General features: G+C 39.3%; 1 protein-coding gene across 1 annotated transcript in view; it reads left to right on the top strand.

Moving 5' to 3' along the window:
• The first annotated feature begins 682 nt into the window (after positions 1-682).
• Positions 683-13,003, top strand: part of LOC145992114 (calcium release-activated calcium channel protein 1-like) — a 75,896-nt gene continuing 63,575 nt past the window's right edge. The window contains exon 1 of the mRNA XM_083128361.1: positions 683-845. The gene's annotated coding sequence lies outside the window, so the exon portion shown is untranslated. The remainder of the gene's footprint in view (positions 846-13,003) is intronic.

The raw sequence follows: 13,003 nt of genomic DNA on the forward strand, positions 1-13,003 counted from the left end.
CTTAGCTGCGTTCCAGGTAGGGGCGGAATACCCTTTAAAATGCTTCGTAATTACCGTTTTTAATCTACGTTTTAAAAGTTAATCAATAACCAAATAAGTAAATAAGTAAATTGTTCACCTACAGACGAGAGAAGAGGTGCTCTCTCGAAATTAGGTTTTAGAATATGATTTGATTTGATTGGATTGGATTTGTGTGTAAATTGTAGAAGCACTGAACAGTGGATAGAATCCAATTAACACTGCGTCTAATAAAAAACGCCGACATCCGTGGCGGAGTGTTACCTCAGAGTGCTACGACACCAGGGGTCGCGGGTTCGAATCCAGGCCTGGGCATGGATGTTCTTTGTGAGTGTCCCTTCATCAATTTCATCCTCAATAATCCTCATATTCGCGATTAGCCAGAAAAGCTAAGCAGAATCAATCAAATCAACCAATCAATATAATAGAGAGCCATTATATCACTAATATTTGGTCAAATTTAGGTCAAAACAGGGAGTGCACAAGAACGGCATAATCCCCCTTACCCCCGGCGCAGCCTACGTTTGCTCCTGGAAGTAGTTTGATAGACTCCCGTCAGATGGCAGATTTATGCCAACTGTGATTCGTTTATCGTCGTACTCTACCGCCCTCAATGGCCGTGGGACGAAGCACTTGGTGAATAATGAAACATCTGACTTCAAAACAACTTTCTGCACTCGTTCTTGGTGTGTTGTATCAGCTGTGTGTGCAAAACATCTATGTGTTTTTATTGATAAAACATTTGCTAAGTCTCGTCAATCACCTTTAGCGCCTTATGAATTCAGAAGTGTTTACTTACCTGTTCAAACATCAACATTGCATATGAGGTGAGTATATCATGATTGTGTTATTACTTCAGAAGTTTACAGGCTCGCTAACTGGATCCTATGATCGTCTGCACATCCAGACGTAGTTATGTTGTGTTTGTGCACTTGAGGCGCAGTTTACTTTTACAATTTCTGTAAACAATTCCAATTTTCGAATGACGTGTGGTTTATGAGATTTTTTACAGCTAGTTCCCGATATAATTTAAAAACTTGAACAGCACAACGACGTGCATTTATTTTCTATTGCAAATATGAATTGACTAGTCTTTGCGCTGTTTTCTGGTTATAATAATCGTCATCATTATTTGAAGTTGTGGTACAGATTCAAGGTGGTCAGGTTGCGTGTATAGAGCTTTTTGGAAGGGAGGATTCTAACATGGAAATAAGTTAACACGATAATATGTGAACCTACATCAATAATCAATTAGATAAGTAATCTACAGGCTTACTGTCTTAACTATATTAGTATACTTTCCGGTTTCCACCATATCGTGGTATTCGATCAAATAACGCAGACTAACGAGGCGCTGGCGTCTGGGCTCACAGCCAGTATAATCCTGTGTGGGGTTTGTGTTGTGTCGTTCATGTACGGATTCATTTCATCTTATCACCATTCATCCCTATCATCGCGATTAGTCAAAAGTGGAAGGAATGCGACGTTATATAAACTAAATGCAATGCAATCGAAATTAGCTACCAAACATAAAAATTCTGAACTAACAACACTAAATCGTTATTAATGAACATAAGACTACTAAGTAAATGTTGCCTTCATTTGAAAACTAGTTTTAAAACTGACGATAAACTTTCAGTAAACTTAGTACTTAGACAAAAATTCATCCACCCCTGGCCCGCGTTCGATACCCGGTGGAAGCACAAATGGTTTGGTGTTTTAAGTTCACTTTATGCACAGTAAGGCTAATCGGGACTGGCCCTAAGTTTAAAGTGGGATTCGAACCACTTGTGCCTCCACCGGGTATCGAACCCGGTACCCAGGCACGTATCCAGGAATTCCTTTCGGGGGGGGCTCAACCATTTTTTAAGGAGTATAGTAAGAACCTCACAATTGTAAGTTTAAGATCAGTGCTAGCAATTGGGTTCCAAAACGGGGGGGGGGGGGGAGTTTTGCAAGGAAAGTTTACTTTCTCTTGGTAGACAAGGCTTAACATTAAGAGGCCATAACGTTGAGGCAAAAAAAATGGGGAGCAACTATCCCTTAAATCATCGCCACTTTAAGGCTGTCGTTTTAATCAGAACGTGAAATCGGAACATTTTTTACCACTCGACTCCTCTGTTTCCATGCATTAACATTGTGTGCCGGAACCATCTCAGTATGTGTGTTTGTCCATTTCTTCTCATCAGGCATAAAAACATCTATGGTGTCTTTGAGTGTTTTTACGAAGCTGTTACACATGCATGGGATGGACAATCCACTCGACAACGCTAGATTCAAATTGTGGGCTGCGAACTGGACGCAGACAGCTCTCGAATATTTCTCTCTGATTCGAGCCTGAACACCACTAACGTGTCTTGTCTGTTTGCAGCTCTTATAAAAGCCGAAACCCACCAAATTGTTCAGATTGAGGCCTTAGCACTCACAAGGGTTCAAAAATGCCTGTCACAGCTTCCGCTGTCTTGTCATATATCGGCACGAAACAAAGGAAGTCTTCTCGAATACAGCTGGATCACGAAACAATTAATGCACAATGAAAACCCTTCCGTTCCCAACACATCTAATGTTTCGTCTCCCAGTATGATCAAATGCTTACTCATTTATCTCCAGTGACGTGCCCAAGGGAGGGTTGGTGAGTTCATAACCTCATTTGACCCAATATTCCTTTTTTTAAAAAACAAAACAAAAAGACGTCAAAGACAGGGAAAAAATGGCAAAATCAGAACTGGCCACCAAAAATAGAATGCGTAACCCCACTCCCTTCCGAAAATACTGGGCACGCCACTCTTTATCTCGGACACATTTTTTAAAATCAACTCACCACAAGTTTTTATCATTCCGTATTGGAGATTGAAGTAAGATGCGTTCTTCCTGCAGGTTTGGATATGGTCCTTTAGGGTGCTGTCGTCTGCCTGCCTTCACAGCAAACCTTAACAAGACCCTAATTTTCCATCCTTGTGTCTTGGATTTTCAAGAGTTAAAAAGGTTTCAGACCGAAGGGACACGCGATACATGTTGATTGGAATGGGCCAATCAACAGCAACGTTTCACACCGTAGCGACACAAAAGGCCGCACAAACCTAATTCCCACTTGTGAAATGCTCAGGCGACACGGTGTGAAATCTCCCTTATTAGGCCACTGTCATTGTCACCTCGAAGTAGTAGCTCTTGTTGACCACAGAAGAAAAAATTCTCCTCAACCGGTGGGAATGCTCCTCAGTTTTCTTCTCTCTCCTATATTTTCTGTGCTTATTCACTATACAGGCAACACCTTAAGATTTGATATACACAGGACATGTACTATGTAGACATTTTAACGAAAAATCGGTTGAAGTCAAGGATGGCTAGGTGGCTCAGTTGGTAGAGCCCTGATTCGGGTCCTGGTAGAACCTGCAATTTCCGCCTAAAATGTCTACATATGAAACATCTTCTTGCTTTCTCTTCTCGACATTCATAAAATTTTCGGCTGTCTCTTTATGGTAAATAATTAAGTGTTTGAATGTGTTTCGAACCCAGTAGGCTTAAACAAAAGTATTTTTTTATACCATGAAATTCTCGGACTGCATATACGAAATTTAGTTCTGGCAAAACTAAATCATCACTCAAAACTTTGCTTTTCAGTTGATCTATGCAGTTTATTTCTGTTTTAATAAACCACTCCAATCAATATCCGGTACTGCTGAAATATTCACTTTAGAGAGAGACCTTTGATCTCTTCGTTTCTCGAACCGAACTAGCACTACACTGAGGCCCCGGAAGTTCTGCTGTCATCAATTTCTTCATTTTCGAATCACTATATATTATAAAGCAACCAGAGGGCGCTGACTGATCTGATCACCAATCGACTAGATGAATTGTCACACCTACCTCTGAAATCTCATTAACCGATTCTTTGTACAGATCAACCGAAAAAATGAATCCGCGTATTTATATCCTCATTATATTCTAGAACGTTCCGCAGATAAAACGATTCGTTAATATTGCCAGTAGTTGACTCCTTCTCTCATTCAAGAACGTACCCTCTCCCACAACGAATCGCCCTACGTGTGGCGCTACCTTTGTTGTGCAGCTTCCAAATGCTGACAAGTTTCTACATAGTGCTCAAGTGCGCTACGACAACACCGAAAGCACAAGAAAAGTTTACGTGCAATATTATCAAGAACAGGGTTATAGAACATTCTCTGTCTTGCCTCGATAATTGTCTATCTCCTTAAATCATCGGCACATTATTCAAAAAGCCAAAAACCTAATTTTATTTAGTGAAAAATAAAAATATTCCTGGGGGGCCTCAAGCCACCTCAACCCCACCTTGGATACATGCTATTAACAATAACAGGGTTATAGAACATTCTCCGTCTTGTCTCGATAATTATTTCTCCCAAATTATCATCACATTATTCAAGAAGCCAAAATCCTAATTTTATCTAGTGTAAACAGAAACATTTCCTGAAGGGGGCCTCGAGCATCCTGATTCCCACCTTGGATACGTGCTATTAACAATAACAGGGGTATAAAACATTCTCAGTCTTGCCTCGATAATTATTTCTCTCCTTAAATTATTTTCACATTATTCAAGAAGCCAAAAACCCAATTTTATCTAACGTAAACTGAAAAATTCCCTGGGGAGAGGGTCAAGCTCCCTGTGCCCCATCTTGGATACGTGCTATTATCAATAACAGGGTTACGGAACATTCTCCGTCTTGCCTCGATAATTATTTCTCTCCTTAAATTATTGTCACATTTTTTTATTTCACACCACAAGAAACCAAAAACCTCATTTTATCTAGTGTAAACTAAAACTTTCGGGGGGGGCTCGAGCCCCCTAAGCCCCCCCCCCCTCTGGATACGTGCCTGCCGGTACCCCTTGATTACAAGGCGACGACGCTACCACTGCGCCATCGGGGAGGCACGCAAATGGTTCGGATCCCACTTTAGACTGTAGGTCCAGTCCCAATTAGCCATGTGTATAAAGTGGACTAAAAACAATGTATCATTCATTGGATTAAAATGCAAGGTCTAGCGGAACTTCTGCTCATATTAACAGGACTTTACAGAGAGTTTGTTATTCAAACCTATTAAGGATGGATGGGTATTGCTTTCGCAAATGTATTGCTTTCAGCGTATCGAACATTTTCTTTCTATCGTTATGTAGGCCTATACTGAGTAATAGATAGATACTGATTCTATTCGATTGTTAACACAATATTGTTGTATGAATTTGATTATTCTTTTGTTTTCCTTTTTGTTAATATCTGCTGCCCACCGTGATAGGGACGTCACATAAAGTTAGTATTGAAATGTTTACCAGGCAGGGACGGCGCCAGGGGTGGGCACGGGTGGGCAAGCGCCCACCCAAAAATTCCTGTGCCCACCCGATTGCCCACCCAATCAAATTCAATAAGTACATATACTTCGAGATATATGAATAATTCGATAAATAAGTGTATTCTGGTGTTCATAACATGTATATTTTACTTGTGAATATTATCTATGCTAGAAATATTCACATATTATCAACCTATAAAAAGCCAATTTTGTCATTAGAAAGTGAAAGTAAATACTAGAGCTATTGAAACAAAAATTGTGATAAAATGAATACTTCCATTATTAAAAGCAGTTAGTAGGCTTAGGAGGTTCAAAATTATGCAGGGTATGATCAAAATTAGATCAGAATTTAGGTTGAACTTGTGGACTGCAGCTCCGAGCCTCCACATAAATTCCGGCCTGGGTATGGTTAAAATAACTCCAAATAAACAAATAAAAACATCATCTTAGCGTTACTTCCTCCGACAACCCAATATATTAGTTTGATTTTTTAATTATTATTATTAGAATAATTTAATCAAGAAGACTTAGATGGGCAGGCCATGTGACACGAATGGCAGAGGAAAAAAATATTTACAGGATTCTTGTTGGGAAACCTGATGGTAAGAGACCAGTAGGAAGGCCAAGACGAGGATGGACGGATAACGTTGAGATGGGCCTAAAAGAAATCGGCAAGGATCGAAATGATTGGATTGATCTTGCCCCGAATAGGGACAGATGGAAGGCTTCTGTTGCTGAAGCCATAAACCTTCGGGTTTAATTATGCTAGAGAGTATAATATAGTTTTAATTAGCTCTGCATTAAAATTCCAGAAGTGTCCATTTTTTATTTCATTACAATTTTTATATACTTGTTATCTTCAAATATCAATATGGTATGCGAAATATCAACTTTATATTCATTCTACTAATAAGAAGGAATCATAATAATCACTACAATACTGCAGTGAATAAATTTTAATAAACCAGTTATGTATGGAAAAAGCTACAGAATTATTCAATTGCTAATGAGTGGCTTATCCTATTTAGAAATCCTCTTTCCATACATAAATTTTGCCACATGACTCAGCCGAAAATGTCAACAGAATCTGTAGATGCAGCTGAAGTAAAGAAAAAAGTTATGTCACGAAGTATCCAGAAGACGATTTTGTTAGTTTGTTTTTAAATCCACTTTTATGCTCAGATAGGCTAATCGGGACTAAACCTACAGTTTAACGTGGAACCAGTGTGATTGATTGATTGATTTGTTGTTTTAAGTCCACTTTATGCACAGGAAGGCTAATCGGGACTGCACCTACAGTTTAAAGTGGGATCCGAACCACTGTGCCGTGCCTCCACCGGGTATCGAACCCGGAACCCCTTGATTACAAGGCGACGACGTTACCACTACGCCATCGGAGAGGCCTAGGAACCAGTGTGCATTGTGCTTCCGCCAGAGGAGGGGGGAGTCGAACACAGGACGTCTTCATTATAATGCGACAGCGTTATGCCTTTGGGGAAAAATATACAGAAAGAACTCGCATTAAACTAAATGCACTAAACGTGGCATTTTATCACCACAGAAGATGCGTCCATTTTAGGAGGGTGATTGCCTGAGACAAATATTTGAGACTTTCGGAAAACAACATCATTGTTCACGGAATTAGCTGCCTTGACTTGATCCACTAATGAAACGCTGTGCAATTGAAACTACCATCTCAACTTTCTAAGAGGTATGAACTAATGCAACTTCATTTTTGGAAGAGTAAGTTGTGGTTGATTTGTTATATTTAACCTTTAAACAGCCGAGCCGGTTTTCGAAAGTAACCCCTCTCTCGCCGCGGCCTTTGAGCGCGATTTTTAAATTTTTACACTTATTTCAGAAAAACGTTATATCTCTGAGACTATTTGAGCAATCTACTTCGGATAAATTTTGTTTGAAAACAAAAACATTGGAGCACGCGACCGTGTACAATTTAGAAAACCCAAGGGAGAAAAACGGGGTTGGGAGAGGCCAAGTCCCCAAATTTCAATGAAAAAATCGCGTTCGCCCCCTCTTCTCCCGTTATTTTTTTAAAAAGGGCGCAAACTTTTGCATTGTTTTCGAAGAATAGACATTTTGCAACAAAGGAAAACTTCTTTCAAGTTCTAGTTCTCATACAAGCTGAAATATGATCCAATATGTACAATTTGCATTTTGGCTAAAGATAGCTAATTTGCATATTAGAGAAAGGGGGAGGGGGTGGGTTTTCTTCCATATGACATTTCAAAGTCTTATCTCAACATCTGTCAGCGTTTACAACCTCACATACAATTATGAAGGTCCTAAAAGCACGTGAATGTTGTAATCGGCACCATGGGTCTTATATGCCCCATTGGCTGTTTAAACGTTAAAGTCATTTTTCTGCTAATTTTGATAATGATGACGATAAGGTGCAATGGTGATTAGATTAAAGTTAGGAAGGGGCGAAAACAAACACAAGCTAGCTGACACTCAAAATACAAACCCTCATAAATTATTACTTTGACAGTGGTTCCAAGCACCAGGGACTCGTTGCCCTGAAAGAATAAAGTTTCCAGGGTATGCTGCACAGGATAGAGGTTGACATTCTAGTGTGTTCGAAATGGTCACGCCATGCAACCCAAGTCATTATGAAAAATATATGAATTATTACTGGCACGGTGATCAACTTCGATGAATTCCTTGTGTCCTAAATCATTTTGCTACCTCAAAAAATATGTTCATGTAACCAACCATACGTGTATTGCTTCTCCCGCATTAGTAACATGAGAGTTCAGAAAACCAATAGCAACTTAGCTAATAATCTCTTCAATTCTAAACAGATTTTTTGATCTTACTTGTTTGTGAGTGATATTCTGTCAAAATAGCCTTTCATTAGCCTAGGAATACTTCATGGACAATGAACAAAGAATTTGATTTCCGTGTGTGTTTTAAATCATTCCTAATAAGACGTTCATTTTAATCCAAACATTCAGTGGCAGCGATTAGGAGGAGCGAGAAGTGAGGGATGCAGTTCCGCCGCCACATTTTGCCACTTTTTGCCCCCGCACTATGGTCTCTTTATGCTAAGCCTTTCCTACCAAGAAAAGTATATTGTCCTTGCCCCTCAAATGTTGGCACCTAATCGCCGCCACTACAAACATTCAGATAGATTTGTCAGTTGTACAAACCTTGTAAGCTAAGAAAAGTGACCCACAAGGAGTAAGAAAACTCTTTCAGTCAAAAACTCATACGATGAAAATACTATGCTCAGGAACATGCATTTAAATTACGATAAACTTCACGATTGTCTACCATCGCACTTTCTATCATTGACGCCGAATACATAAAATCAATTATGTGCCTTGTATTTGCAACACAAGCTTAAACCTAATTCACATTTATTTCACTGTATTAACATGCATGAAAGAATGTGATTAGAATGTATGGCTGGGGTATGGCTGCGCATTGGTAAACACTTCCTTGAAATAATTGTGTCCATCAGAGACAAAGCGATAGGAAATGGAACAAGATGCGACAATAGATTAGAAAAGAATAAGAAAGAAAACAAGAAAAGGGAAGGGAAAAGAAGTAAGAGGAAAATCGGGAGTGTAAGAGAGAGGAGGATACATACGTCTTACGTACACATACATGGTCTTACATTTATACTGCCCACCCTAATATATCAATAAGGAGCTTCTGCCCACCCGGTCGAAAATTTCTGGCGCCGCCCCTGTTACCAGGCCAACAATTGCAGCTTTGTTGGATACTTAAGTAGACAGTAAAGGGCCGTGCCACTGCCCAGGGCGCCAAACCGTGTGTCCCTTTGATTAGCGTCAAAATCTTATCTTTGATTACGTGGCTCTTAGTTTGTTTGTTGCAGTTTATTTGTCAGTCTACTTTGTGCACAAAATGGTTGAATCGAGGCTGAACCTATACAGTGTAAAGTTGGATCCTGTCTAAGCTTCCTGGTTCGAATCCCGGCTTGGGCATGGTTCTTTATGAGTGTCTCTTCATCAATTGCATCATATCATCCCTCATCCTCATCTTCGCGATTAGTCAAAAGTGCCGAAAGTGCCAAAAGGCGAAGTAAAATAAACCAAATTTATCAATCAGTTAAAGTGGGATAGGACTATGTCCGTGGCTACGTATTTGTTTCATTGAAGATACTGTTGCTTTGCAAAATCATGTATCAACTTAAACTTAGAGATTACTGTTATTTTGATCTCATTATGTAGGTATTAGAACATACCTACAACTACAATTATCGTCTTATTTAACAGTAACACTTACAAGTATTGTGTGGTGGAAAAGCGGAATCAAATAAGAATCCAGTGTTTTTACATGTTAGTGACATTGACATCCAGTACACAAACTTGATCAAAAGACATTGAACCTGCCTGCGCTGTAAAGGTGATTGTGTGTGTGTGTGTGTATGGCTTCTTGAGATAAATCATTGTTTGTGTACTCAGCCACTGGCTTCTGATGTTGGCGATGAAATGAGAAAGGTTTTCTATATCTTTTGTGGCCCTTTGTTGAACAAATTATCACTCACTTGTCGATATCAGCACAGCAAACTGGACTGTTTATTCTCAAGAGCAGTGTTGCCAAGTTTACAATTCTCTATCTGCTTCCTGAATGACATAAAGATTATTGCCCTTCACGCTGGAGATCCGTGAAAATTGGAGCGGTAACACGTTTGTCATTCATGTTGCATTCTTGACGTATAGAAACACAATAGTTAGAAATATGAAACTTAGATTTGACAGATGATTGCCCGGGTCAGTGTACTTTTGTTGTTTTTCTGTTGCTCTTCAGACCCTTTTTTGCCAATCGCGACGATAAGGATGAGTTATGATTCGATTAAATTGATGAAGGAAGCTCGTGAAGAATATCTGTGCCAGGGCGAGGACTTGAACCTAGAAACTTCGGTAGCGAGATAGGGACAGTCATTCAGGGCGCTTGGTCGCCGCAGAGGAATATTTAATACGGCGAGTTCTGATTCGCATAGGCTTAGCAAGGAGCTAAGCCCGAAACCGTGGTTATATATATATATAATTGTCATGAAATATGTATCAGTTATTAAATAATTAAATAATATTAATTAATAATTAATTTATATTTATAAACATATATAAACAAATTAATTTGCTACATTTATAAACTAGCAAATTAATTCCTTTAACAACTGGTTAAAATTTCAAGAAATTAGAAGATGGGTGAAATGTTTTTAATAGCTAAATGTGGTATTTTATTTAAGTATGGCTTTTTATTAATAATGATAATTAAATTTTCATAATTTTATTGTGTTGTTTCACGATCAGAACGCGCTGTTCATTTGTGAACCGCTCCATGGCAACACCTGCAACAATAAAGAAAACAACAACTGCTAATCAAATAGGAGTGATAGTAGATACTAGAAATGATAAGAACAGGGCTGCCAACAAAACATTTAAAAAATGGCGCCAGATTCAAAAGTTGTGCACTTTATGGGACACCCTTTATAATGGTGTAAATCTTTTAATGGTCTCTCGAAAGGAAATATTTCCTTATCAGAGTTGTAGCTAGAGATTTCAGTGCCCAGGATGAGAATAGATTTTTCGCACCCCCTGCACCGAATTTGTATCCCCCCCTACCTAGATATTGCTGGTATACTTAGACTTTGTAGAAATTTTATGTACTTACCCTTTTCCATTGAATCCGACGAAAATAAAATTTAGCATTCAAGAAATGTGGATAATAAAAGGACAGTCGGTTGTGAATCCCACATCATCTTCTTTCAAGCAGTGTGTGTTATTGTTCAAATGTGCAAAATCGATTGCAAATTAAAGATAACTAGGTGGAGGGACAAAAAATGGGAAACTTTAAGAAGACATTAGTTTCCTATGAAATTAACATGTAAGTGCTATGTTTTATTCCCGACGACAGGAGCTGAGAAATGGAGGAGAAATAACAGGTCGGTCTAATTTCTGTATTCCTGGGGCGACCCCCTGGACAACCCCCTTCGCAGCTACGGCTCCATTCCTTACTAGAACAATTTGATATAATTTTAAAATCTTATACATAGCTGTAGAAGTACGTTTTAACCCCATGCTGTTACCAACCCTAAAGAGAGAGAGACAGAGAGACAGAGAGAGAGAGAGAGAGAGAGAGAGAGAGAGAGAGAAAACAAGAGATGTACGCAACATTCACACACTGGCAGACATAATTCTTTGTTCTTCCTTCTTTGTATGAGTTTATCTTATTATTCTTAGTAAAGTATATTTGAAGTCAAAACTAATTGTTTATCTTTGTTGTTATTACACAAACTCTTACCCTTGGAAAATTTTTAATGGGGGGGGGGAATTTTAATAGAATGAGGTGGAAGGTGGGAGACCCCTCTTTCGCCATGGGAATTCGTACCCTGAATGTGACCACAACGCTATGGAATGATCCTTATAATGAAGAATGTGTCTGAATGTGAATTAACCAAAGAAGGACATTTTCTCATGAAGACTGCAGTTCGGAAAGAGCCAGAACAGGGAGTAAAAATGGTGAACTGTCCCGACCAAATTGGAACATTTAGTACCTCCGCATAAATGGTTATAAAACTAAAATTACTAAATATAGTAGACTGCAGACTTCTGGAGTCTGCCTAACACATTCATTTATTAAAAGATAATCAAAATTCTTACAAAATCTTAAAAATTGTCCATGTTACTTTTGTAGGTTTTTATAAGTATGCATTTAAAAAACCATGGCTCGAGGGGGGACCATGGCCACCTTGCCCCCCCCCCAACCCCTTTGGGTTCGGGCCTGGGCCTTGTCCTATCTCCCGACTGTCAGTCTCCCTCCCACAACCCTGCCTAGAGGTATGGAGTTCTTCAACCGGTTATGGGGTGACGTGTGTTCTGTACGTCGAACCCCCAGCCGTTATAGGAGATATCCGTGACCGGGTTACGCTACTCATTCGTAGCTCCCGAAATTCGTCACGATGGTGGGTTGACACCGATCCTATACACAGGCCGAGAACCCAGAGACTGAACCCAGGCCGACTCGAACCAATGCCGTCTGGCAGTCTGAGCCCAAAGCAATTTGAATGAATACGTCAAATATTTAATGTTTTAAATGATCCTGGAGTTAGCAGTGTTAAAAGCCACACCGATATAAATAAACTATGAATAAAACAACACAACCTCCAGGATCAAAATGATAATGATTTGATCTTGAAAGAAAATTACAATCAAGATTTCTTAAATTGCTTCCAACTAACTAACTAACTCTCTAGCCTTCTTAAACCCGAAGGTTCATGGCTGCAGCAACACAGGCCCTCCATCTGTCCCTATCTTGAGCAAGATCTATATACTCTTTTCCATCCCTACCGATTTCCTTTAGGTCCATCTAAAAGTTGTCCCTCCATCTTCGTCTTGGCCTTCCTATAGGTCTCTTACCATCAGGTTTCCCAACAAGAATACTGTAAAGTCCGAACTCCTCTCCCATTCGTGCCGCATGACCTGCCCACCTAAGTCTTCTTGATTTAATCATTCTAATAATATCTGGAGATGAATACAAATTATGTAGTTCTAAATTATGTAACCTTCTCCACTCACCTGTTTCCTCATCCCTTTTAGGTCCAAATACTTTCCTAAGTATCTTATTTTCAAATACTCTCAATTTATGTTCCTCTTTTAATGAAAGGGAC

This window comes from Lepisma saccharinum, chromosome 9 (assembly GCF_977018435.1).
Source record: "Lepisma saccharinum chromosome 9, izLepSacc3.1, whole genome shotgun sequence".
Lineage (NCBI taxonomy): Eukaryota > Metazoa > Arthropoda > Insecta > Zygentoma > Lepismatidae > Lepisma > Lepisma saccharinum.